Consider the following 25,900-nt stretch of genomic DNA (forward strand, 5'->3'; position numbering starts at 1 on the left):
AACAACCTGCTCCAGAGTTAATTAACAAGCTAGTGGCAGAGCAGGATCTAGAAGACACAGAGCAGAAACATTCAAAGACTATAAATGGTTAAGGTCCTGATTTTCTAATCAGGGGAAACAGTAGACTCCAAAAACTACAGATGAATGAAATGAAGGAATCGTAGATTCACACCTGTAAGGAGCGATGAAGATCATCTCTTCTGACCCACTCATTTTTGAGGTGAAACAGGATGAGCTAGACTAAGGTGTTTGCCTAGCAGCTGGTTAATGACAGAACACAGCTAGAACCCAGGTCCCCTGGTCTTTGCCTGGGGATCTTTTCACTTCACTGGCGTTGAGATTCTTCTCAGGCAAAATTCTAGAATAGGTTATTAAACAGATGGCTTGGGAGCATTTAAAAAGAAAGCAATCATTAGCAGCCAGCATGGGTTCAGTTAGAACGAGTAAGTCATGCCAGGCTAATCTCATTTCCTTTTTGATGCAGTTACAAACAAATGTACACATCATTATAGTATGTTAAAATGAGGGATAGTCCAACAGAATTGAGGTAAGCTATATTTACCCAGCTTAAGGTCATCACCAATCTTTCTTGGTCCATATTTTTCTTCTCTTTGTTTCCCTGGCCTGTGTTCTTTTCAGAACTCTATAATCCTCTACTTCCCTACCTAGGTCTGGGGCCATGCAGTGAGAATCCACATTCCTTCTTTTATAATATGTGTACAGTTGGGATCCTTTAGCTTTTTCCAAACTGAAGATATAGAATTTACGTAACTGTAGCATTTGTTTTGATTGTGAATACTAGATTTTGAGAAGACATATAGACATAGTATCCTTAGTGGGAAGACATTGAGAGCTTTAGATTCAACTGGTGGTTTTTCTAGTGCTATTGGAGGGTACTGTGCATCCATAAATACCAAGATTCCAAGGGAAAAAGGAAGATACTATTATCATGTGGTGTGTGCAGAGATGAACAGCTCTCGATTGGCAATAAAATCAAATTATCAGGCTCTTCCACTGTTTTTCATGGTATGTATTATCATGGAAGTGAGAGGTGAGTGAGCTTTAAGGAGATTTTTTAAATTATGCAATGGGAGAAGGAGTTTTAATCTATTGATACATAAATCTTTGTCAAATCTTTACCTGGAGTTGAGCTTACTTAATAACATTGCCTACTATCAGGATACCAGAGGGCAACATGAGGTCACCAAAGCTATCTAGACTAAAGAAGGTAACCCAGGGATGTTCATGGAATACATAGCATATCTTGACCTCTGTAACACATTGCCAAAGGCTTCCATGGTCTCCTCATTGAGCATTGTGGCCAGATTTTTAGGATACAGCGTGTCTTGTTTAATGGCTCTACAGTTCTCTAGAAGTTGACCATAGTGCACTGTTTTTGGCTTTTTCATGTTCAATTGACGGCCTAAATGAAAACATATGCTATTCGCTGATCAAACTAATACCCCCAAATTTAGGCTTGACTTAAATTTGTAACAGTTAATGCTCTGCAAAGATGGTGCAGTCCCAGGAGAGACTCAGTTCCCATTGCTGGACGTCTTAAAAGAGAGGCTGAATGAGGCTTGGCAGAGACACAGCCAAGGAGACTTAATGTATCTATGAGACTATGGGGCGAAACAGCCTTTTACATTTTTTTCTATTGTGTGATTCAATTATTCGAAAATATAAGACCATGAAAATCTGAACTGCAAATGTATATCACTTATTAATGGTTAAGAAAAGCAATGTTCGTTTCTTTGTTTCTTATCCTTCCTTGGTTTTGCCTGTCCAAGGTGACACATGCCATATGTGTTCAATATGCTCAAAACCTGGACGAATAACTCATAGGAGACAAGCTGACATTGGGGCGAGCCTCTAGGTTAAAAAGGTGAGAATGAGTCACAAATAGACGCCAAAATTGTATTTGCATGACAATGGTTGGATTAAACAAAATAGTCCAGAGGAAAAATGACCTGTTTATTCTGATAGTTTAGAGAAAATATGACTTACAGGGGCAGAAACTGGGCCTAACATATACTTCCATTTTATTTCAAAGAACTCATAATGAGATGTTTTCTGGTATTTTTTAAATGCAAATCTCCAGGGTCCTTTCAGACAAATATAGAGCAAGGAGAGCTGTCTCTCTATAGATTTTTAAAAGGGACCCATGTGTGCGTGTCTCTGTGAAAGATGGTAAGCACACATCTGTGTGGGTTCTCAAATGGTCAGAATCTTTCCTGCCAGAATCAGTCTCAATCACTCAGAAATTATTTAACATCTGCAATACTCTCCCCATTTTCCAGTCTGCAAAATAATGCAAGCAAACAAACATAAAAGACATTGTCCCTATAATTTAGCATCTCCTTAGTTCATGACAGAAGAAATGCATCTAAATCACAGGTTGGCATACATCATGGCAGGCATCATGGATGAGGAGTTGGAAGAACTAGGTTCTGTCCAGCTCCATGCTTTCAAAGTTGTGCATCCTTATCTGAGTCCCACATTCTTCATGAAGTCCCATTTGTAGAGGAAGGATTCTTGAAGGCTGAGATATTTGAGCTAAAGCCTGAAGGATGAGAAGGATTCAGCCATACAAAGAGGTTTTCAGGCAGACACATCAGCAGGTGCAAGGTTCCTCACGGAAGACAGTTTTGGATTATGCTCAAGGAACTTAGAAAAGGCCTATGTGGCCATGGGTGAGACAAAGAGAAGGATGGGCTGGGCAAGTCAGAAGGAACCAGATCAGGCAGGGCCTTCATGCTACAGTAAGGAGGTCAGATTTTCCCCAAGCTCTTTAGAAAGCAACAAAGGATTTAAGGAAGCAGAAATATGTCATGAGATATAATTTTTAAAGCTTTCTCAAGCTGTTTTATGGAGAAGAGGTTGTCATAGCATCAGGCAGTATAATAAGTAGGACAACCAGCTCAGTGGCAATTGAAGTTGTCCAAGCAAGAATAAAGATTTCAACTAGAAGGACAGAAGGGAGAAGACGAAGATTGAGGTACATAGAGGTGGAACTGAGAAGACTTGCAGCTAATGGCTGAGATGTTATTGTATGGATAATCCAAGGAAATATAAATGGGTTTGAGAAACTCAGAAAATCTATACCAATGTGAGGCATTGCTATTAATATAGCAAAATGCATAGTTCAGGATATAAAAGGCTACTCTTTGTAGACGTGTGTGCTAAACTTACTCCTGAACATAAGGTAGGAAGCGTCACATACATGTATTTACCTGCCAGGCAACTGAGGGGCTCTGATGGGTCCTGTCTGAGGGCAAGCCAGGAAATCATCAGCAATACTGACTACTCCAATTACTTCTCACTGTAGCTAGTCCACCACAGCCAGGCTAGAGTTGCTCCTTTTGAGACAGAGCTTTCCTTGTATTCCTGGGCAGCATCTTGAACTCACTAGTGCCATGCTGATTCCATGACTAGTTGCCAGGAAAAGCATTCTCATCCCCTACCCGGTAGGCTGCCTAGGACATTCTTTTTTGTTTTTTTGTTTTTTGAGATAAGAACTTGCTCTGTCACCAAGGCTGGATAGGTCACTGCAGCTTTGAAGTCCTTGGCTCCAGTGATGCTCCCACCTCAGTCTCCTGAGTAGCTGGGACTGTAGGTGTGCACCACCACCACACATGGTAAATTTTGTTTTTATTTTTAGAGGTGAGGTCTCGCAATGTTGCCCGGGCTGGTCTCAAACTCCTGGACTCCAGTGATCCTCCCACCTTGCCCTCTCAAAGTGCTGGGATTACAAGCGTGAGCCACCACACCCGGCCTACTTAAAGATATTTCTGACAGCCTTCCCACTTTTACAGGGCATTGAGACTTGCAAAAGATGCATCCATAAAGCCAAAATAGCCATGCAGTTTTGGAAGCCCCAAATCAAACCATTTATGTGACATTATACAGAAAAAATTAAATGGTTCATTATCTGAATTTTTTTTATCTTTCAGCTGTAAGGATGGGTCTTATTTAGACACAGCCAAAATTACTGCTCTATAAAGAGCTTAGGGCTACCCTGACTCTGAAAGATCTATATAAAACTCAGTTCTATTTCCAAGGCTGCTATAGATCCAAAATAAATCATCAGCAGTCTGTACATTCATTTATATATACATACTGTACCTTCTCTAACTGAAAATATTTCACACAACAGATTGAATTCAATATGCTTTCTCTTAAGATGCTATTCTGAAGAGCAAAAGTGCTATTGCCTAAAATTTTAAAAGATAAGATATTAATTGCAGTGTTTTTATAGCCTCAACGTTGTCTCCACTGATGATTCTCTTAACCTTTCCAATTACAAAAATGATCCAAATAAGTATCCTAGTTTAATTAGAAAATATGTGGTCAAATCCTCAGATTTTTGGCAGATTGCATTCACAACTCAGAAATTAATGTCTAGGGAAAGTGTCTTTCACATATTTCAGGTATACTCTGGATCAGTAAAGATATTGATACTTTCTAGATATTGTAAAGCAGAATATAGATACTAGCATAAAACAGGCAATATAGAATGCCTTTCAAATTGAATAGGTACTTTTTTCTGTTAAATCAGGAAAGACTTTAAAATGATATTCCCTTTTAAATTTTTTAATTATATAAATAATACATTTTCAATGCAGGGAAATGGTAAGGTACAGATGGGCAATAGTCTTATCTATATCCTTCCAGACATTTCCCTCTGGAAAGACATGTATATTTTGTTACAACAATTCCTGCACCTCAAAAACAATACAAACAGTAAAAATAAGGTTGTACTAGCCTTATTAACTGTTGCACAGCTAATTTATATACAAATCTATGTGCATTCATTTCAATTTTGACTTTTAAATTTAAACTGATGCTCTCAAAATAACACTACAAGTTTCCACATTAAGCAGCAACAGTTTCAGAATAATTCAAAACTTGATTCAAGCATGCTGCTGATAAAAAAATGTACTTTTTATTTCATTAAAATATGTAGCTTTCTACTACTGCATCCTTCGAAGAGAAGAATATTCTACCGGTTTGGCCACAGGCTCTTCACGTATGGACAGTTACTCCCTATTAAACTCTTCATTCATCCTGGTGTCCTTGAAAATATTCATCAAACATACAAGACTTATTTTCATGTTCCTTTAGTTATTTAAATTTTGAATCTTCTCCACATTGAATGGCAAAATCAATATGCTATAATACAATGTTCATACTTTCTTCATCTGACTGATCATGAGGTAAGAAGAGAACTATGCTGCAGTCATCAGTCCACATACAGCTTTAGTTACTTTTTTGAATGTTTTGCTTCTTAAGTCATTTGTAGAATAATCGAATAAGGAATCCATGTCTGGATCTAGAAACTCTCAGTTTCCTTTTTAGCTTTTTTACTCTGCAGCTACATTTTGATCACAATGTTAACTTGTAGAATTTCTAGAGAGAGCATGGCACTTAGGACTGCCAAGATGCCAGAAATACACTTGAATGACTCCACCATGAACTGAGAATCAACAAGAAAAAACTCCATACACTCAGAAACCCCACTGCTCGAGCTGCAGGACCAGTTGCTTCATCACAGTCAGGTGAATGTACAACTCAGTCCAAGCTGGACAATCAAAGTTAGCAAGGATATTACCAATTACTAACGGGATTGTAATTGTCCTAGTCCTTCTGAAAGCAATTAAACAATATGAATCAAAAGCAATACGAAGGTTCATACCTTTTACATATCTTTACTCTCAATTTATGAAATTATAGACTAACCAAATATTCCAAAAATATGGAAAAATTATATGCATGAAGGAGTACCTCAGATCATTATTCATAACAGTAAAATATTGGAAAATACCTACAGTGCCAACAATAGGAAAGTGAATAATGAAATTATAGAGCATCCACTCAAGTATTGTCAAGCCTTTTAAAAATTATGGTTATAAAGACTGTGCAAGGGCATGAATAATGCTTATGACATGATATTAAATAGTGACTCAAGCTTTATAATTATTTGTACTAATGACTTCAATAAAACATAAAAAGAGAATGCTCGCTATTACTAAGACCAACTGTCTAAACTAGATTGCAATTTTTCATCAAGAGAGTGGCAGACAGAATATATGTGTGATATGGTTTATATCTGTGTCCCCACCAAATCTCCAACATTGGGGATTACAATCCCCAGTGCTGGAGGTGGGGCCTGCTGGAAGGTGATTGGATCATGGGGGTGGATCCTTCATGAATGGTTTAGCACCATCCCTTGGGTGCTGTTCTCATGATAGAGTTCTCACCAGATCTGGTTGTTTAAAAGTCTGTGGCACCTGCCTAGCCTGCCCCTCCACCTCTTCTTGCTCCTGCTCTGGCCATGTAAGACATGCCTGCTTCCCCTTCGCCTTCTGCCATGATTGTAAGTTTCCTGAGGCCTCCCAAGAAGCAGATGCTGCCATACTTCCTGTATAATCTGCAGCGCTGTGAGCCAATTAAACATCTTTTCTTTATAAATTACTCACTCTCAGGTATTTATTTATAGCAGTGCAAGAACAGATTAATACAATGCGCATAGACTGTTCCAAGACCTTGGAATGTCTTATGTAAAGGCATATTATTAGTCAGCGAAGTAGAACCACGAGAAGTAATATAGATTAAAAGGTTTGTTATAGGGATTAGATTTTAATGAAACTATGTTGCTGGTGGAGAAGTCTGTGCAAGGCTGTTGTATCTGTGTCTGATGTTGAACCTTAAGTCACTATAGAATAGCCAGCCAGCAATTGGTAGGAAAGCCTGAGTAGATGAGGGCAAGGACATACTAGAAGCCAAAAGAACAAGCGAGTGCTTGAGGACAAACTTAACCCAAGTCCCTTGGCTTGGGCTTTCTGTCACTTGCAATCTAAGGAGTTCTAACTGATAAAAGTAGATCAGTCTTGGCCTTGAAATAATAAGTCTGATTATGTTATAGAAACTTCACTATGGCTCCACCTAGCAATAAAACCCATGGAGCCGAGTGACTGCCAACCCCTTCAAGAGACCAAATGGGCAGAATCTGGAAAAAACTGGGAAGACAAAAGGAGTTAAAGACTGAGGCATGGAGGAGAAAGCAAGAATAGGAACCTTGAAAAGTGGCAGTTTAGTAACCTTGAGGCTCTAGAGCGAAGACTCTTCATGGACATTGAGAAACTTGGAATCTGCTGAATGGAGTGTAGAAGTCACTCTCTAATCTCCACTTTCTATGCATTCTGTGTGGGTTAGCAAGTAGAATGGAAACTTAGCCCTTGGTGAAAAGCTGCTTTGTGCATTCTTCTAGACTCTATCTGTGTTTTTGGTCCATGAAGATAGGTGATGACAACCAAGGCTAAGTGTTGACTGATACAGCCATTACCTACTGCAGTGTACATGCCTCCACTTTACATTTGTTTGAAAATTCCCATATAAAGAAACTAAATAAACAGAGCACAAGTCTTGATAAATTCACAGTTGTGTGTCTATACTGCCTTCATATCCAGTTGAAAAATGGTCAACACATCATAAATGATTTCATGCTGGGCACAGTAGCTCATGTCCATAATCCCAGCACTTTGGGAGGCTGAGGTGGGAGGATTACTTGAAGCCAGGTGTTTAAGATCAGCATGGGCAATAGAGGCTGATCCCCGTCTCTACAAAAAATAAAAAATTAGCTGGGCATGGTGGTGCACACCTGCAGACCCAGCTCTCAGGAGGCTGAAGCAGGAGGATCTCTAGAGCCCAGGAGTCGGAGGCTGCAATGAGCTATGATTGTGCTACTACACTGCAGCCTGGACAACAGAGCTAGACTGTCTCTAAAAATAAAAATAAAAATTTAAAAGAAAGGAAGAAGACGAAAGATTTAAAAAATGATGTAGCAGAATTTTCCCTGCCAAATCCACCAGTTAATAACCTATTGTTATATCCTGAAAGTTATGTTGGGATTATTTCCTTCTGAAATGGACTTCCTTCCATTCCACCTTCTATCCCTGTATATTTTTGTTCACCAAGACTCTTATGAGAATATTCTACTACAAATATGCCATTGTTGGGGAGAGAAAAGCTTTCACCCCTCAGACTCTCTCTGAAACACTGGCTTATGTCTTCCCAGCCCTCTAAGAAGTAAGCATGATTTAATAAAGGCCATCCTGGGGCTCACGTGAGATCACAATTTATCTCCACAGTTTTCATGTTATGTTATTATCCTAATGTTGCCTTAAGACTCTTGAAAATAACACTTAAAAAGATCCACATTTCTCATATCTAAAGGAAGTTTGTTATTCCTTTGTTTGCACTCTACCTTGTTAGAAAAATGATTGGAGGAAACTTTCTGTGATATAAAAGATGAAAGAAAGGAAGAAAGAAAAAAAGAAAGAAAAGGAAGAGAGAGAGAGGGAAGGAAGGAAGGAAGGAAGGAAGGAAGGAAGGAAGGAAGGAAGGAAGGAAGGAAGGAAGGAAGGAAAGAAGGAAGGAAGGAAGGAAGGGGGAGGATCAGGTCAGAGAAAAAACAATAGTTAAAAAAAATAAGTTGTCACTAGGGTGAGAATAACATGCATAATGCATTTTTTAATGTCCTGAGAAACTGAGCTGTATATTTGTTTCATAGCTCCCCAGCTTCCACAGCAAAAATGGAGAACTGATAATTATCACTATTTTTATTCTTTATGGTTGCTCAGGGGGAAAATTTTTAAAGGGGACATTAGTGGAATAAGGTTACCCTTCTGTCACTCACATTTGATTACTCATAGACTTTTCTATTTGAAGACACATTAAGGAAAATTTTCCTTGCAAGAAAATGTGGTCAAATGAATTGATCAACGTGTATACCTGCCAGGTGCCCGGCATCCCCACATGCCTATAGGACATTAACTCCAGTAGCCTGTGTGACCATGTAGAATAAAAATAAAGTTACTGGGAGTTCAGGGTTGATAATATCTCTGATTTGTATACTTCTGCAGAAGTCAGTCTCTTTCAAAATATGGGAACAGCGAGTTAAAATAAACTGTCTTATTGGCAGAACAGAGTGTGATCATGAGCTACCATTCAGCTTTTATGCTGATTCATCAGCTCACAGTGAAACGAGCTTGCATGAGAGCATCCCAGGATCACTGAACATTCAGAGGTATGTCCTCGCATCCTAATTTTTTAAGGTAAAATGAGATTTTCATAGAATAAGGATACAGCTGGTAAATAGCAAGACTAAAATTACATATACACTAGCCTACATTTAAGAATAGCTTGGCTAATTACTCCTAAGTCATCGGTTTTTTGTTTGTCTTTGTTTTTTCCTATTTATTTCCTTTGCTTTACAGCTTTATTGAGGCATAATTAATGTAAATAAACCATCCATATTTAAAGTGTATTATTGATGAGTTTTGACATAATATACTTCCATGAAACCATCTTCAGTCAAGGTAATGAAACTTTATATCACTCTCAGAACTTTCTCTGACCTCTTTCACACTCAATTATTGTTTTTAACCTGCCTGTTTCTATTATATAGCAAATAATTTGCTTTTTAGAATCAAGTTCATTGTGATGCAGTGAATATCATTTGCTCTTTTGAACTGTGGTTGATGATTCTGTGGCTTTTGTAGGTATCACAAAAGGGATTTACTTTTATGCAGAAAACTTAGGCTCAGCAAATGAATCTATATTTACAAATTTATGATGGTCTGAAATGGTGGGAAGAACTGGCCAGTCTCTCTAAGGACAAGAGTAGAACATTTAAAATGAAGTTGAGTTGATGGTGATGGGGGCAGGGTGGTACCACTTCAGTGTAAGAAAACTGCAGAGAAAAATAAATCACCTGATTACTATGGCAGGTGTCGGTTCATGATTCCATCATGAAAGGGGTAAATAGTTTAGAATATGCTAGGGGCTGGTGAAAAATTAAAGAAAAAAAGACGGAAGAATGAAAGGGGGTAAGGGAAGAAGGGGAAAAGGGAAGAAGGGGAAAAGGGAAGGAACGAATAAAGAAGATATTAAGAGTAAAGGGAAAAAGACAGAGAACACTGCAGTAGGGCTGTGGGCTAAAAGACATAGAGTGACTTTTGTGGTAAAGAAACCAAAGAAGGTCGTGAAATGGGTATCCAAAAAAAAAAAAAAAAAAAAAACGGGCAGCCTGTGGCGCTGCGGCTGGATAAAGAGCATCAGGGACAGGGAGGCTGTAATAAGATTCCACCACCATCTCTGTCCATCACTAGGGCTGGAGGCAGAGAAAAACTTCCCCTACTCAAGAAAAAAGAAGCTATTTTTGTCAAGTTAAATGAGCCTGAACCTGCAGAGCTGAATTGGCAGATGAATATTGTTAATTGGTGCAGTTTCTTCGGTGCAGGAAAGAGTTTCCAATCAGACCAGCAATTCATCAGCCACATGAAGGCAATTTATTAATAAAAATGAACTGAAGTTTCAGAATCCTTGATCATGATGAGCTCATGGTCCTTTGCCTCCTTTCCCTTCCCTAGAAAGGATGCCCTACAGCAATGATGCCTCAGTGATATCTTCTCCAGCCCATTCCATATGTGGCAACATTTCAAGTGGTTTTTTTTTTTCATTAGGAATTTCTACATTTAGTTGTCAAATCAAGCTGTTCTAATTGCCTAATTGTGGTTCTCCCTTCAACAACAGACTTTTTGAGGAGTTCCTGATTCAAAGTAACCAGGAAAGTCTGCTAAGTGCAGCTTAATTCTGAAAAGTGAAGGGGAAAACAAAATGAAACAGACAGGAGAAACAGTCTCCCTTTTAAAAAACTCACTTTATTTTACATTTTAAGAAATTGGACAAATGTATCCTCCTATGTAACCATAACCACATTAAGACATGGAGAATTGACATCACCCCAAAGAATTCTGGTTTCCTTTGGAGTAACCACTCTCCCCAGCCCTGGTCACAGACAGCCACTGGTCTCCTTTCTGTCATTGTAGATTAGTATTGCCTTTTCTAGAATTCCATACAAATGAAGTTATATGATGGTTTTTTAAAAAGTCAGCTGAACGTTTTTTGAGATTCAATCTGTGTTGCTGTATGTTCATCATTAGTCCATGCTTTTCATGGCTGAGTAGTATTCTATTATATAAACGTACTCCAATATGTGCATCCATGGGCATTTGGATTGTATCTGAAATGGGTATAAAGTAGTATCTCATTGTTTTAATTACATTTTCCTAATGACTAGTAATGTTAAGTGTTTTTTCATGTGTTTATTGGCCATTCGTGAAGTTCTTTTGTGAAATGTTTGCTAAAATCTTATGCCCATTTTATAAAACAGGGCCGTTTTGTAATGCCCAATGGGTTCTCCTTGCCTGCTGCCCAAGTAAAGGTGATTTATCAAGGAGTTTGTCCTTTGTGTGCCCAGGTAAAGGAATTGCAATAGAGAGGGCTTAACTCACTCAGAGCCACCTGTATGGGAGACTGGAGTTTTATTGCTCAAATCAGTCTCCCTGAAAATTTTTAGACTGGGGTTCTTAAAGGATAATTTGGCAGACAGGAGGCCAGGGAGTAGAGAGTGCTGATTGGTTAGGTCAGAGATTAAATCATAGGGGACTGAAGTAGGTTTTTCTTTTTTGTCTTCCGTTCCTGGATGGGATCGCAGAACTGGTAGAGCCAGATTGCTGGTCTGGGTGCTAGCTGGTGGATCAGAATGTAGGGTCTAGAAAGTATCTTGAGCACCAGTCTTAGGTTTTACAATACTGATGTTATCTCTAAGAGCAATTGGGGAGATTCAGCATCTTGTGGTTTCTGGCTGTATGGCTCCAGAACATACTTTCTAATCTTGTGGCTAATATATTACTCCTATAAAGGTAGTCTGGTCCCCAGGCAAGATAGGAGTTGGTTTTGAGAAAGGCTGTTATCTTTGTTTCAAAGTGAAACTATAAACTAAGTTCCTTCCAAAGTTAGTTCAGCCTATGATCAGGAATGAACAAGGGCAGCTTGGAGTTTAGAAGCTAGATGGAATTAGGTTAGATTTCTTTCAGTGTCAGAATTTTCTCACTATTATAATTTCTGCAAAAGTAGTTTCAATTTTTCTTATTATTGAGCTGTGAGAGTTCTTTATATATTATATATTATTTCTTTTTTTTTTTTTTTTTTTTTTTTTTTTTTTGAGTCAGGGTCTTGCTCTCTCACCCAGGCTAGAGTACAGTGGTGCAATCATGGCTCATTGCAGCCTCAAACTCTGGAGCTCAAGGGATCCTCCCGCCTCAGCCTCCTGAAGTGTTAGAGTTACAGGCATGAGACATGGTGCTTGGACAATATATTCTTTGGTGTCTTTCATATAACTGAATTTTAAAATTTGATGAAGTTCAGTTTCTCCATTTTTTGTAGTTTGTCCTTTGTGTGGCCTGAAAAGTTTGCCTACTCCATAATTGTGAAGATTATTGCCTATATTTTCTTTTAGGGTTTCAGCTTTTACGCTTAGACCTATACTCCATTCTGAGAAAATTTTTGCATGTGACATGAGGAACTCATTGAGGTTCTTTTTATTTAATCCGTGTCTATTCAGTGATTTGGGCACTGTTTATTGGAAAGACCATCCTAACTGAATTACCTTCCTGCCTTTATAAACAATGAGTTGACCACATATGTGGTCTACAGGTCTATCTGTATGCAAATACTGTATTATCTTGATGACTGTTTGCATTAGTCAGTTCTAATTAGTCAGTTGGCTGCTATAAAGAAATACTTGAGACTGGCAATTTATAAAGAAAAGGGGTTTAATTGGCTCATGACTCTTCAGGCTGTACAGGAAGCATAGCGGCTTCTGCTACTGGAGAGGCCTCAAGAAACTGAAAATCATGATGGAAGGCCGAGGGGAAGCAGGCTTATCTTACATGGCCAGAGCAGGAGCAAGAAGGGAGGAGGGGAGGTGCCACACGCTTTTAAACAACCAGATCTTGTGAGAACTCACTCACTATACCGTACCAAGTGGCGATGCTTTTAAACCATTCATGAGAACTTCTCCCCAAGATCCAATCACCTCCCAGTAGGCCCCACCTCAAACACTGGGGATTACAATTCTTAGATTTGGCAAGGACACAGGTCCAAACCATATCACTGTTACCATACAGGAAGTCTTGAAATCAGATGGTTAGATCTTGAATTTTTATTCTCTTTTTACCTCGAAATTACTTTGACTATTCTATGTTCTATGTTCTTTGCATTTCTGTTTAAATTTTAGAGTCAATTTGCCAATTTCTACATTAGAAGACTGTTAGGATTTTGATTAGCATATCATTCAAGCTATAGACCAATTTGAGTAGAATTGACGTCTTAACATATTGAGTTTCTTGTTCCATGAACACGGTATATATATATACACTTGTTTATGTTATCTTTAATTTCCTTCAACATGTTTTGAAGTTTTTAAAGTACAGATCTTGCAAATATTTTATTCTTAAATAGTTCATATTTTTAGATACCATGCTAAATAGTGTAGTTGATCAGATTTTATTTTCCAGTTTTTATTACCAGTATATAGAAGCACAATGCAGTTCTTATATTAAATTGAGCCCTATGACTTTGCCAAAGTCATCTAGTAGATTTTTGAAGTTTTCTTATGATTTTCTATATAAATTATCATGATGTATACAAAGATATACAGTTTTATTTCTTTGTACAACTGTATGCATTTTATTTATTTTTTTAATTTTAAACATTTAATTTTTGTGGATACATAGTAGGTCTACATACTTGTGGACTATATGGGATATGTTGATACAGGCAAACAGTGTATAATAATCACATCAAGGTAAATGGAGTAATCATCACCTCAAGCATTTATCCTTTGTGTTACAAACAATCCAATTATACTCTTCTAGATATTTAAAATGTACAATTAAATTATTAAATTATTTTGACTATAGTCACCCATTGTTTCTAACTATTTCTTTGTATCCATTATTCATTCCCACTTCCCCTCCCAATTTCCCAACTACTCTTCCCAGACTCAGGTAACCATCCTTTTACTCTATCTCCAAGAGTTAGATTGCTTTAATTTTTAGCACCTACAAATAACTGAGAGCATGCAAAGTTTGTCTTTCTGTGCCTGGCTTATTTTACTTAACATAATGATCTCCAGTTTTGTCTATGTTGATGAAAATGACTGGCTCTCATTTTTTCTATGGTTGAATAGTACTCTATTGTATATGTGTACATTTTCTTTATCCATCCTTCTGTTGATGAACACTTAGGTTGCATCCAAATCTTGGCTATTGTGGATAGTGCTGCAATAACCATGAGAGTGCAGATATCTCTTTGATATACTGATTTTCTTTCTTTTGGATATATATCTAGCAGTGAGATTGCTGGATCATATGCTGGTAGCTCCATTTATAGTTTTGTGAGGAACCTCCAAACGGTTCTCCATAGTGGTTGTACTAATTTACATTACCACCAACACTGTACTGGGGTTCCCTTTTCTCCACAATTTTGTCAGCATTTGTTATTGTCCATCATTTGGATAAAAGCCATTTTAACTGGAGTGGGATGATATCTCATTGTAGTTTTGATTTGCATTTATCTGATTCTTAATGATATACAGTACCTATTCATATACTTGTTTGCTATTTGTATATCTTCTTTTGAGAAATGTCCATTCAAATCTTTTGCCCATTTTTTAATTGGATTATTAGATTTTTTTCTCCTATAGAGTCATTTGAGCTCCTTATATGTTCTGCTTATTAGTCCCTTGTCAGGTGGGTAGTTTGCAAATATTTTCTCCCATCCTGTGTGTTATCTCTTCATTTTGTCTATTGTTTCCCTGCTGTGAGGAAGCTTTTTAAATTGATATGATCCCATTTGTCCATTTTTGCTTTGGTTGTCTGTGCTTGTGGAGTATTACTCAAGAACTCTTTGCCCACTCCAATGTTGTGTAGAATTTTCGCAATGTTGTCTTGTGGTTGTTTCATAGTTTTAGATCTTAGATTTAAGTCTTTAATCCATTTTGATTTCATGTTTGTATATGGTGAAAGATAGAGATCTAGTTTCATTCTTCTGCATATGGATATTCAATGTTTCCAGCTCCATTTATTGAAGAGACTGTTTTTCTCCCCATGTGTATTTTTGGCACTTTTATTGTCAATAAGTTCACTGTAGAAGTCTGGATTTGTTTCTGAGTCCTCCATTCTGTTCCATTGGCCTCTACATCTGTTTTTTTGTGAGTGCCATGCTGTTTTGGATACTATAGCTCCACAGAATCATTTGAATCAGGTAATGCGATTCCTCCAGCTTTGTTCTTTTTGCTCAGGACAGCTTTGGCTATTCTGGGTCTTTTGTGGTTTTATATAGATTTTAAGATTGATTTTTCCATTTCTGTTAAGAACGTCATTGATTTTGATAGGGATTGCAATAAATCTGTAGATTGCTGTAGGTAGTATGGATATTTTAACAATGCTGATTCTTACAATCCATGAACATGGAATATCTTTCCATTGTGTGTGTGTCCTCTTCAACTTTTTGCATCAATGTTTTATAGTTTTCATTGTAGAGATCTTTCACTTCTTTTGTTAGTTAATTCCAGGGTATTTTATTTGTAGCTGCTGTAAATGGGACTACTTTCTTGATTTTTTTTTTTTCAGATTATTTTCTGTTGGTATATAGAAATGCTACTGTTTTTTGTATGTTGACTTTATATCCTACAATACTGAATTTGTTTATCAGTTCTAATACTTTTTTGGTGGAGTCTTTAGGTTTTTCCAAATGTAAGATCATATCCTCTGCAAACAAGGAAAGAAAGATCCCTTGAATTTCTGTGCTATTGGTTTAATGTCTCTGGTTGCAATGTCTTCTTTTTCATCCCTGATTTTATTTATTCGGGTCTTCACTCTTTTTTTCTTAGTTTGGCTAAAGCTTTTTCAATTTTGTTTATCTTTTCAAAAAAATACACTTTTTGTTTCATTGATCTTTATTATATTTTTAATATCAATTTCATTTGTTTCTGTTGTAATCTTTATTATTTCTGTTCTACTAATTTTGAGTTTGCTTTGCTCTTGCTTTTCAAGTTCTTTAAGATGCATCATTAGGTTGTTTATTTGAATTTTTTCTTATTTTTTGGCATAAGCACTCACAGCTACAAACTTCCCTCTTAGTACTGCTTTCACTCATACCATAGGTTTTAGTATGTTGTTTTTCCATTATCCTTTGTTTCAAGAAATTTTTCCATTTATTTCTTAATCTCTTCATTGACCCAATAATCATTCAGGAACATACTGTTTAATTCCCATGTGCTTGTATAGATTCCAATTATTAATTCCTCTCATTAATTTATAGTTTTATTCCATTGTGATCAGAGAAGATGCTTGATATCACTTCAATTTTTTTGGAATGTTTTAAGACTTGTTTTGTGATCTGACATATGGTCTATCCTTGAGTATGATCCATATGCTGAAGAGTATTTACTCTGCAGTTGTTGGATTAAGAGTTCTGTAAATAATCTTCTAGGTCCATTTGGTTTATAGTGCGGATTCAGTCTGATGTTTCATTTTTGATTTTCTGCCTGGATGATCTGTCTAATGCTGAAAGTGGGGTGCTGACTTTACTAGCTATTATTGTACTGGAGTCTATCTCTTTCTTTACCTCTAATAATAATTGCTTTATATATCTGAGTGCTACAGTGTTGGGTGAATATATATTTAAAATTGTTATATTCCCTTGCTGAATTGACATTTTTATCATTATATAATGACCTTCTTTGTCTCTTCTTATCATATTAGTCTTTAAATGTATTTTGTCTATTTTATCTGATACATGTATAGCTATTCCTGCTCTTTTTTGGTTTCAATTGGCATAAAATATATTTTTCCTGTAAGCAACAGAACATTGTCTTATATTTTAAATCTATTTAGCCACTTTATGTCTTTTGATTGGAGAGATTTGTCTATTTACATTCAGTTTTATTATTGACAAGTAAGGATTTACTGCTGCCATTTTATTATTTGTTTTCTATTGTTTTGTGGCCTTTTTTTCCCTCTTTTCTTTCTCCCTGTATTCCTTTAAATATAGCTGTTTTTCTCTGCTGATATGTATTAATTTCCTTTTTAAGGCCAATAATTCTTAGGTTTGCCCCTTTTAGGCTATTCTAGATCTTGTAGGCATGCTTCATTCTTTCATATTTTTTGTCTCCTCTGACTATGTATTTTCAAATAGCCTGTCTTCAAGTTTACTAATTATTTCTTCCACCTGATCAGTTCTGCTGTTAAGATTGATGCATCCTTCAGTATGTGAATTGCATTTTCAATTCCAGAACTTCTGCTTCATTCTTTTTAATTATTTCAATGTCTATGTTAACTTTATCTAATAGAATGCTGAATTCCTTCTCTGTTATCTTGAATTTCTTTGAGTTTCTTAATTCTCTGTCTGAAAGGTCACATATCTGTCTCTCTGGCATTGGTCCCTGGTGCCTTATTTAGTTCATTTGGTGAGGTCACGTTTCCCTGCATAATCTTAATGTTTGTGGATATTCCTCTATGTCTGGGCATTGAAGAATTATGTATTTATTGTAGTCTTCACAGTCTGGGCTTGTTTGTGCCTGTCCTTCTTGGGAAGGCTTTCCAGGTATTTGAAGGGACTTGGGTGTTGTGATCCAAGTTTTTGGTCACTGAAGCTGTATGTGCATTAGGGAGCACTCCAAACTCAGTAATGCTGTGATTCTTACAGACTCCTAGAGGTATGATCTTGGTAATTTTGGATAAGATCCAGAAAATTTCTCTGGATTGCCAGGCAAAGTCTCTTGTATTTTTCCCTTACTTTCTCCCAAACAAACTAACTCTCTCTGTCTCTCTCTGTGTGTGTGTGTGTGTGTGTGTCTCTCTCTCTCTCTCTCTCTCTCTCTCTCTCTCTCTGTGAGCTGCTCTCTGGTGAGCTGGGGGTGGGGTAACACAAGCACCACTGTGGCTACCACCACTGGGACTGTGCTGGGTCAGACCTGAAACTAGCACAGCACTGGGTCTTTCCCAAAGCCTGCTGTAACCACTACTTGGTGGTGAAGCCAGGCAGTCTTGTGTCCTTCCCTTCAGGGTGCCAAGTTCCAACCCAACCCCCCACCACCAGGCCTCAGGCAAGTCCAGAGATGCCAGCCAGGAGCCACTGAAACTTCAGAAATCTACCTGGCGCTCTATTTTCCTGTGGCTAGGCTGGCACCAAAATCATAGGATAAAGTCCTTCCCACTCTTCCCTCCCCTTTCCCCAGACAGAGTCATCTCTCCCCATGTCTGCCACCACAAGTTCATGGGGATTTCTGCCAGAAATGTTCACTTAATGTTCTACCACGAATGTTCACTTAAGGTCTGAGGGCTCTTCAGTCAGCTTGTGGTGAATGCTGCCAGGCCTGAGACTCACCTTTCAGGGAAGTGGGCTCCCCTCTGGCCCAGAGTAGGTCCGGAAATGCCATCCAAGAGCCAAGGCCTGGAGTTGAGAACCCCAAGAGTCTAGTTGGTATTCTTTTTCACTGTGTCCAAGCTGGTACCTAAACTGCAAGGCAAAGTCCCCTTTATTCTTCCCTCTGCTTTTTCTTAAGCAGAAGGAGTCTCTCCTCATAGCCACCATAACTGTGAATATGCTGAGTCACACCTGAAACCAGCACATCTCAGGATCTCACTCAAGGCCCATGGCATGTACTACCTGGTTACCACTACTGATTTTTCAGGGCCCAATGGCTCTTTAGTCGGCAGATGATGAATCCTTCCAGAGCCAGGTCCTTCCCTTCAAGGCAGCAATTTACCTTCTGGCTGAGTGTGTGTCTAGAAATATTGTCCAGGAGGTAGGACCTGGGTGGGAGGCTTTACGACTCTGCCCAGTGACCTATCCTACTGTGGCTGAGCTGTTATCTAAGATGCAAGACAAAGTCTTCTTTACTCTTCCTTGTCCTGGAAGTGGAAGGACGGGATCTCTTTTGCAGCTGTGAGCTGTGCTGCCTGGGGTTGGGGGATGGGTGGTGTAAGCGCTCCCTGGCCACCCTGGCTGGTGTCTTGCTAAATCACCTGCCCCCAACATCCACTGGCTACAAACCCAGCTTAGCCTTAAGACTTGCCTAGGAGTTGCAGTCGTTGTGGACTAGCCTGCCTTTCAAGTTTATGTAGAACCCCAGAGTGCTTAAACCCAGAGTGGCAAGGCTTATGGTATCTCAAATTACAACTGCTGGAATGGGCAATTCCCCTCTGGCTAGGGCTGGTCTAAATGTTCCCTCCATGTTCATTGGCTGAGTTCTGCCTGGTGTTGGCAGCACTGAGTTCCAATGCCAATTCCCACAGTCACTACACTCTCCTCCCCAAAGCACACAGTTTTGTCTCTATGCCATGTGGCTGCTGCCAGGAGATGAGGGAGGGTTGGTGTTGGCAATACAAGACTGTCTCTCCTACCCTCTTTAGTGCCTCTTTCAGTAATAGGAAGTTAAAATCAGCTACTGTTTGCTTGCCTGATTTTTGGTTCTTATGAGGGTGTTCTTCTGTGTAGATTGTTGTTAAATTTGGTGTTTCTCCAGGGGGGACAATCAGCGAAGGTTTCTATTTAGCCATCTTGCTCTGCTTCCTCTCACATTTTATTTAGTTTGATCCTATTGCATTGACTATGATTTTTGTAAAGTGTTGAAGTGGTGACAATGATATCTTTGTTTTCTTCCTCATCTTGGTTTTTCACCATTAAGTATGATAATGACTATGGGATTTTATCATTATCCTTTACCATATTATGAAAGTTACCTTCTCTTCTTAGTTTTCTGAAAGTTCTTAGAGAATTAGTGTTAAATTTTGTCAGATAATTTTCTGCATATATTAAGATAATCTTGTGTAATTTTTTTCTCCTTTATTTTGTTAATATGGTAATTACATTGGTTTCCAAACACTAAATTGACCTCTCATTCCTGGAATAAAACCCACTTGGTTATAACATGTTATTTTTTTGTATACTACTGGATTCAATTTGCTAAATATTTTGTTAAGAAATTTTACATGCATGTTAATGAGGGATATTGGTCTGTAATTTAGTTTTCTTGCACAATGTTTGCATATTTTTGGAAATGTCGACCTTGTGAATCAAGCTGGGACAATTCTTTTCTTCTACTTTACAAAACGTCTTATAAAATATTGGTATTATTACTTTCTTAAATATTTGATAGAATTTACCAACGATCCCATCCAGGTCTGACATTTTCTTTGTGGGAACATTTTCAATTCAAATTTAGTTTATTTAATGCGTAAGGGCTATTAAGTTTTTCTATTTCTTTTTATGTAAATTTTGATAATTTTTAAAGGAATTTTTATTTAATTGAAGATGTCAACCTTATTGGCATAAAATAATAATTCATGTAACATAAAGAAGATCTATCTGTAGTGATGTCTTTGTCATTTATTATATTGCTAATTCATATAATTTCATTTTTAATTTTCTGTCTAGAAATGTATTTATTAATATTTTACAGATTTTTCTTTTTCTTTTGTTTATTTCTCTGTTCGTGTTTAATTTCATTGATTTTTCTGTTCTTATTTTTGCTTTTCCTTTCCTTGTATATACTTTGGGTTTAGTTTGCTCTTTTATTCTATATTCCTGAAGTATGGGGTTAAATCATGGGACTGCTCTTTTTTTCTAACATAGTATTTAAAAGTTACAAATTTCCTCTACATTCTCTTTACCTGCATCCTACAAATTTTGATGCATTAAGTTTTCTATTATTTTTCAATTTAAAATTTATTTTCCGATTTTCCCTTGTTATTTCTTGTTTGACCCATGAACTATTTAAATGTGTGTTGTTTAATTTCAAAATTTAGGAGATCTGAAAGGTATGTTTCTGCTTCCAATTTCTAGTTAATTGCATTGTGATCAAAGAATATTTTCTATAAGACTTCAATCCTTTTATATATGCTAAGATTTATTTTACAGCTCAACAGTTTATCCTGGTCAATATTCTATATTGACTTTGAGAAATATACATTCTACTTTTGTTAGGCTAAGTTGACTGACAATTTTGCTCTAGACTTTTAAGTATTTATTGATTTTCTTTGTCTACCTGCTCAATGAATAACATAGAGATTTGTTGAAATTTACAATTATCTATGTATATTTATTTCTCCTTTTAGTTCTGTTTAATTCTTTCCATGTATTTTGAAGCTCTATTTTTAGGCAAGGTGCATACACATTTAGAAATATGATATTTTATTCAAGCATGAACTCCTTTATCAGTATAAAATATCTCTTTTATGTCTGGCAGTATTTCTTGACCCAAAGTCTACTTTGACTAATATTAATATAGCCACCCCTACTTTCTTATCACTCATATGTGCATGGTAAATATTTTCCATCCTTTTACTTTTAGCCTGTCTGTGTCTTTTTAAGTTAAAGTATGTTTCTTGTAGATAGTTTATAGTTGGGTCTTGCCTTTTTATCCAGACTGACAATCTGTGCTTTTAACAGGAATATTTAGACCATGTATATTTAGTGAGGATCTCAATATGGTGAATATATCGTCTTACCATTTGTTTTCTATTTGTAGCATCTGTATTTCCTTCCTTCTTTTCTCATGTGCTGCCTTCTTTTGGATTAATTATATTTCTTTAGTATTCCATTTTATCCGTGTATTAGTTTATTAGGTTTACTCTTTTGATATTTTTTAAATGGCTGCCTTAGGGTTTCTCATATGCATCTTTAACTTATTAGAGTCTACTTTCAATGATAATTCAATTCTCCCTGGCCATTGTGTTGTTATACATATTATTTCTACATATGTTATACACCTAATAATAAATACAGTGTTAATATTTTTGCCTTAAATATTTGATATTTTTAAAAATATAAAAAGAAATAAAAATGTACTACATATTTATTATTTCTTACACTCTTCACTTTTCAATATTTTCATCTGGTATCATTTTCCTCTGCCTGAAGAAACTCTTAGAGGGTGAATATTCTGCTAATAAATTATCTGAGCATCTTATTTATCTGAAAAAAAAATCCTTTATTTTGTCTTCATTTTTGAAAAATATTTTTGCACATACAAAATTCTTGGTTGACGGTTTTTATTTGTTTTAACATTTAAAGAAATGTTCCACTGTCTTCTAGCCTGATTGTAAATAGCCACGGTCTTTTTTTTTATCTTTGTTCCCCTGTACACTATGCCTGTACCCCAGCAATTGGCTGCTCTTCAGGTTTCTCTTACTCAGTGTTTTTAAACGATTTGTGGCATGCCGTGGTTTTGTTTTCTATGGGTGTTTATTCTGCTGGGAATTTGTTGAGCTTCTTAGATCTGTGGCTTTGTGGTTGTAATCAAATTTATACTTTTTTGGCTGTAACTTAAAAAGATGTTTTCTGTACAGCTCGATTTTATGGGGCTGAAGTTGCACATGTTTCACTGCTTGATACTATCCCATGAGTAACTGAGATAGTTGTTTTGCTTCTTTTTATCCTCTCTTATTTCCATTTGAATAGTTTCTAAAGCTATGTATTCGACTTCACTGCTTTTTTATTATTTTGTTGTTGTTATTATTATTATTGTTATTATTTTGAGATGGAGTCTCACTCTGTTGCCAGGCTGGAATGCAATGGTGCGATCTCAGCTCACTACAACTTCCGCCTCCTGGGTTCAAGTGATTCCCCTGCCTCAGTCTCTCGAGTAGCTGGGACTACAGGTGCATGCCACCACACCCGGTTAATATTTTTTTTTTTTTTTTTTTTTTTTTTAGTAGATATGGGGTTTCACCATATTGGCCGGGATGGTCTCCATCACCTGACCTTGTGATCCACCTGCCTTGGCCTCTCAAAGTGCTGGGATTACAGGCATTAGCCACAGCGCCTCACCTGTTTTTTTTTTAGTGTTCAATCTGCTGTTTATTGCATCCAGTAAAAATTTCATTTGAAATACTGTGTTTTTCAGCTCTATAAATTTTATTAGTTTCTTTAAAACTATATTTCCCATATATTACCTCATGATATTTATATTTTCCTTTAAGTCTTTTAATGTATTTACAATAAATATTTTAAGGTCCTCATCTGTTAATATCATCATTGTCTTTTCTGGATCAGTGACATATTTTCTGCAAATTATGAATACATTTTATTGCTCCTTCATGTGCCTAGTAAACTTTTATTGGAAGCTAAGCTTAGTGACTGGTATGATGTTGAGTGCTAGATTTTGTTGTCTTTAAAGAGTGTTGGACTTTTTCTCAAATGCACTAAAATTACTTGAGGATATGCTGAATTATTTTGAGGCTTGTTTCAAAACTATATTGGGGCAGATATAATGTTGCCTTTACCCTAGGTATCATTTCACTCTACTGCTAAACCATTTCTTCTCAAGGGACTCTACTGAATGTTCCAGTTGTTCACTTCACTCTGACTGGTTGAAAGATGAACATCTCCTCCCACCCTGTGTGAGCTGTGGGAATTATTTAGCATACACATCCCATCCCATTCTTTTCTCAGTCTCATGGAATGTTACCCTTTGCATGTGCCACTGAGTACTCCACAATACTAAGGTGACCTCCCTACCTATATATGGAACCCTTTCTCTGCATACCCTTTTCCTGTCTGGTTCTTCACACTGCGCATTCCAGTCACCTCAACCCCTGCAGACTCTGATCGCTATTTTCTCAACTCGAAAAGACCATGTTCTCCTTAAGTTTCTCCTGCCTGGATGACTGCCCAGAAAAAGCCTCCAGGCAGAAAGCCAGGGTAATGGTCAGGTTCATTTTCTCGTTTCTCTTCTTTCAAGGATATCCATCTTATACTGCTTTTGGTCCAATGTCTGAAAACAGCTTTTAGTTGTTTATGGTAGGATATTAAATCTGGTACCAGTTACTCCATCGTGGCTCTAGCAAAACATTTGTTTTCAAAAAGATAAAATGTAAAGCGTAACATAATTAAGGATGTGGAAAATATAGTCAAATAGTAATTGCTTGTGCTTTTTTTCAACTGTACAATAGAACTAAAGTAGGTTTTATCCTACAATTTTATATAATCCCAAATAGAACTCCATTACTTCCACTAAAAATTCCCCATAATGTACAGGGAACCAGGTCTAGACACTTTAATAAGAGTTAAAAATACATACTTCTATTGTATATTTGCATTTAGAGTATCTTTTTTTACTTTGTTAAGCAATTTTATTTTGTCATAAAGTGAGTCTCCCGCCAAGGACAGATTTTATTGTTCTACTTTATAATGGACAGGGGAATGTCTAATTCCTACTCCACATATAAAGAAGAGTTTTTCTTCTCTGTCTTTGCCTTTTTGCTTTCCATTGGATTAATCTTCAATAAATATTTCAAGGTCCAACTCAAGTCTCTTTCTCCAGAGAGTCTTACCCAACTGTTTTATCCCTGTTTTAGTTATGATAAAGCTAAACAGTTGCAAAAAAAAAAAAAAAAAAAAAAAGAAAGAAAGAAAGAAAGAAAAAGAGAGAGAGACCATAAAACACAGCACCTTGAATTATATGGAAATTTCTCTGTCAGCTATCAGTTTGAAGGTTAGCAGTGCATGGTAAGCAGAGCAGCTCTTTCCAACCCTCCTCTCAAGCTATCATGTCATAACCCCTTACATACAACCCCTACATGGTCAAAGTTGGATTGCTGCCACTTTTCTTAGTAGTAGTTATGTAGTTTCTTTTTCTCTTTTTTTATTATTTTAAGTTCCAGGGTACAAATGCAGGATGTGCAGGTTTGTTACATAGGTAAACGTGTACCATGGTGGTTTGCTGCTCCTATCAACCTATCACCTAGGTATTAAGCCCAGCATGCATTTGCTATTTTTCCTAATGCTCTCCTTCCCCCCTCATCCCTGACAGGCCCCACTGTGTGTTGTTCCCCTCCCTGTGTCCATGTGTTCTCATTGTTCACTTCCCACATAGAAGTGAGAACATGCAGTGTTTGGCTTTCTGTTCTTGTGTTAGTTTGCTGAGGAAAATGGCTTCCAGCTCCATCCATGTCCCTGCAAAGCACATGATTTCATTCTTTTTTTATGACTGCATAGAATTCCATGGTATACATGTACCACATTTGCTTTATCCAGACTATCATTGATGGGCATTTGGGTTGATTCCATGTCTTTGCTATTGTGAATAGTGCTGCAATGAACATACTCGTGCATGTATCTTTATAATAGAATGATTTCTTTTGTGTATATACCCAGTAATGGGATTGCCGGGTCAAATGGTATTTCTGGTCCTAAATCTTTGGGGAATGGCCACACTGTCTTCCACAATGATTGAACTAATTTATGCTCCCACCAGCAGTATAAAAACATTCCTATTTCTCTGCAACCTTGTCAGCAGCTGTTGTTTCTTGACTTTTTAATAATTGCCATTCTGACTGGTATGAGATGGTATCTCATTGTGATTTTGATTTGCATTTCTCTAATCACTGAAGTTGAGCCTTTTTTCATATATTTGTTGTTCTGCCACTTTTTCTTTCTCTTCCAGAACAGCCAGTTGTAAGGGGTAAAATAAACTGGAGAAGAGAACATCCACATGGATTAAGTCCCAAGCTCACCCTTTGTTAGTGAAAATGTAGTCACGTGGTCATCCCTACTACAAGGTAGACTAGAACATATAATCAAACTGGATAGCCATGATATTGCTGCGTTAACACATAAGAAGGGGAGATGAATTTTGGAGGATAGCTAGCGTTCTCCTCATTTAACTCTCCCTTCTCAGAACTCAACTTTGTGTTCAGATCTAGCACAGCAGTCAGCTCTGCTAATCAGACAAGTAAGAGGGGATGCTTAAAGGGGAAGGATCCATTTAATAAACTTTTTGTCCAAATAGACACGTTATTTAAATAAAAATAAATAAGTTATTGGCTGGGCATGGTGGCTCACGCCTGTAATCCCAACACTTTGGGAGGCCGAGGTGGGTGGATCACGAGGTCAGGAGATAGAGACCATCCTGGCTAACATGTGAAACCCGGTCTCTACTAACAATACAAAAAAAATTATCTGGGCGTGGTGGCAGGTGCCT

General features: G+C 37.1%; 1 pseudogene; it reads right to left on the reverse strand.

Annotated features, from left to right (window-relative positions):
- Positions 1–5,058: 5,058 nt before the first annotated feature.
- Positions 5,059–25,900, reverse strand: part of LOC126962205 (GPN-loop GTPase 3-like) — a 33,503-nt pseudogene continuing 12,661 nt past the window's right edge.

Source organism: Macaca thibetana, chromosome 9 (assembly GCF_024542745.1).
Source record: "Macaca thibetana thibetana isolate TM-01 chromosome 9, ASM2454274v1, whole genome shotgun sequence".
In the NCBI taxonomy this organism is placed as follows: Eukaryota; Metazoa; Chordata; class Mammalia; order Primates; family Cercopithecidae; genus Macaca; species Macaca thibetana.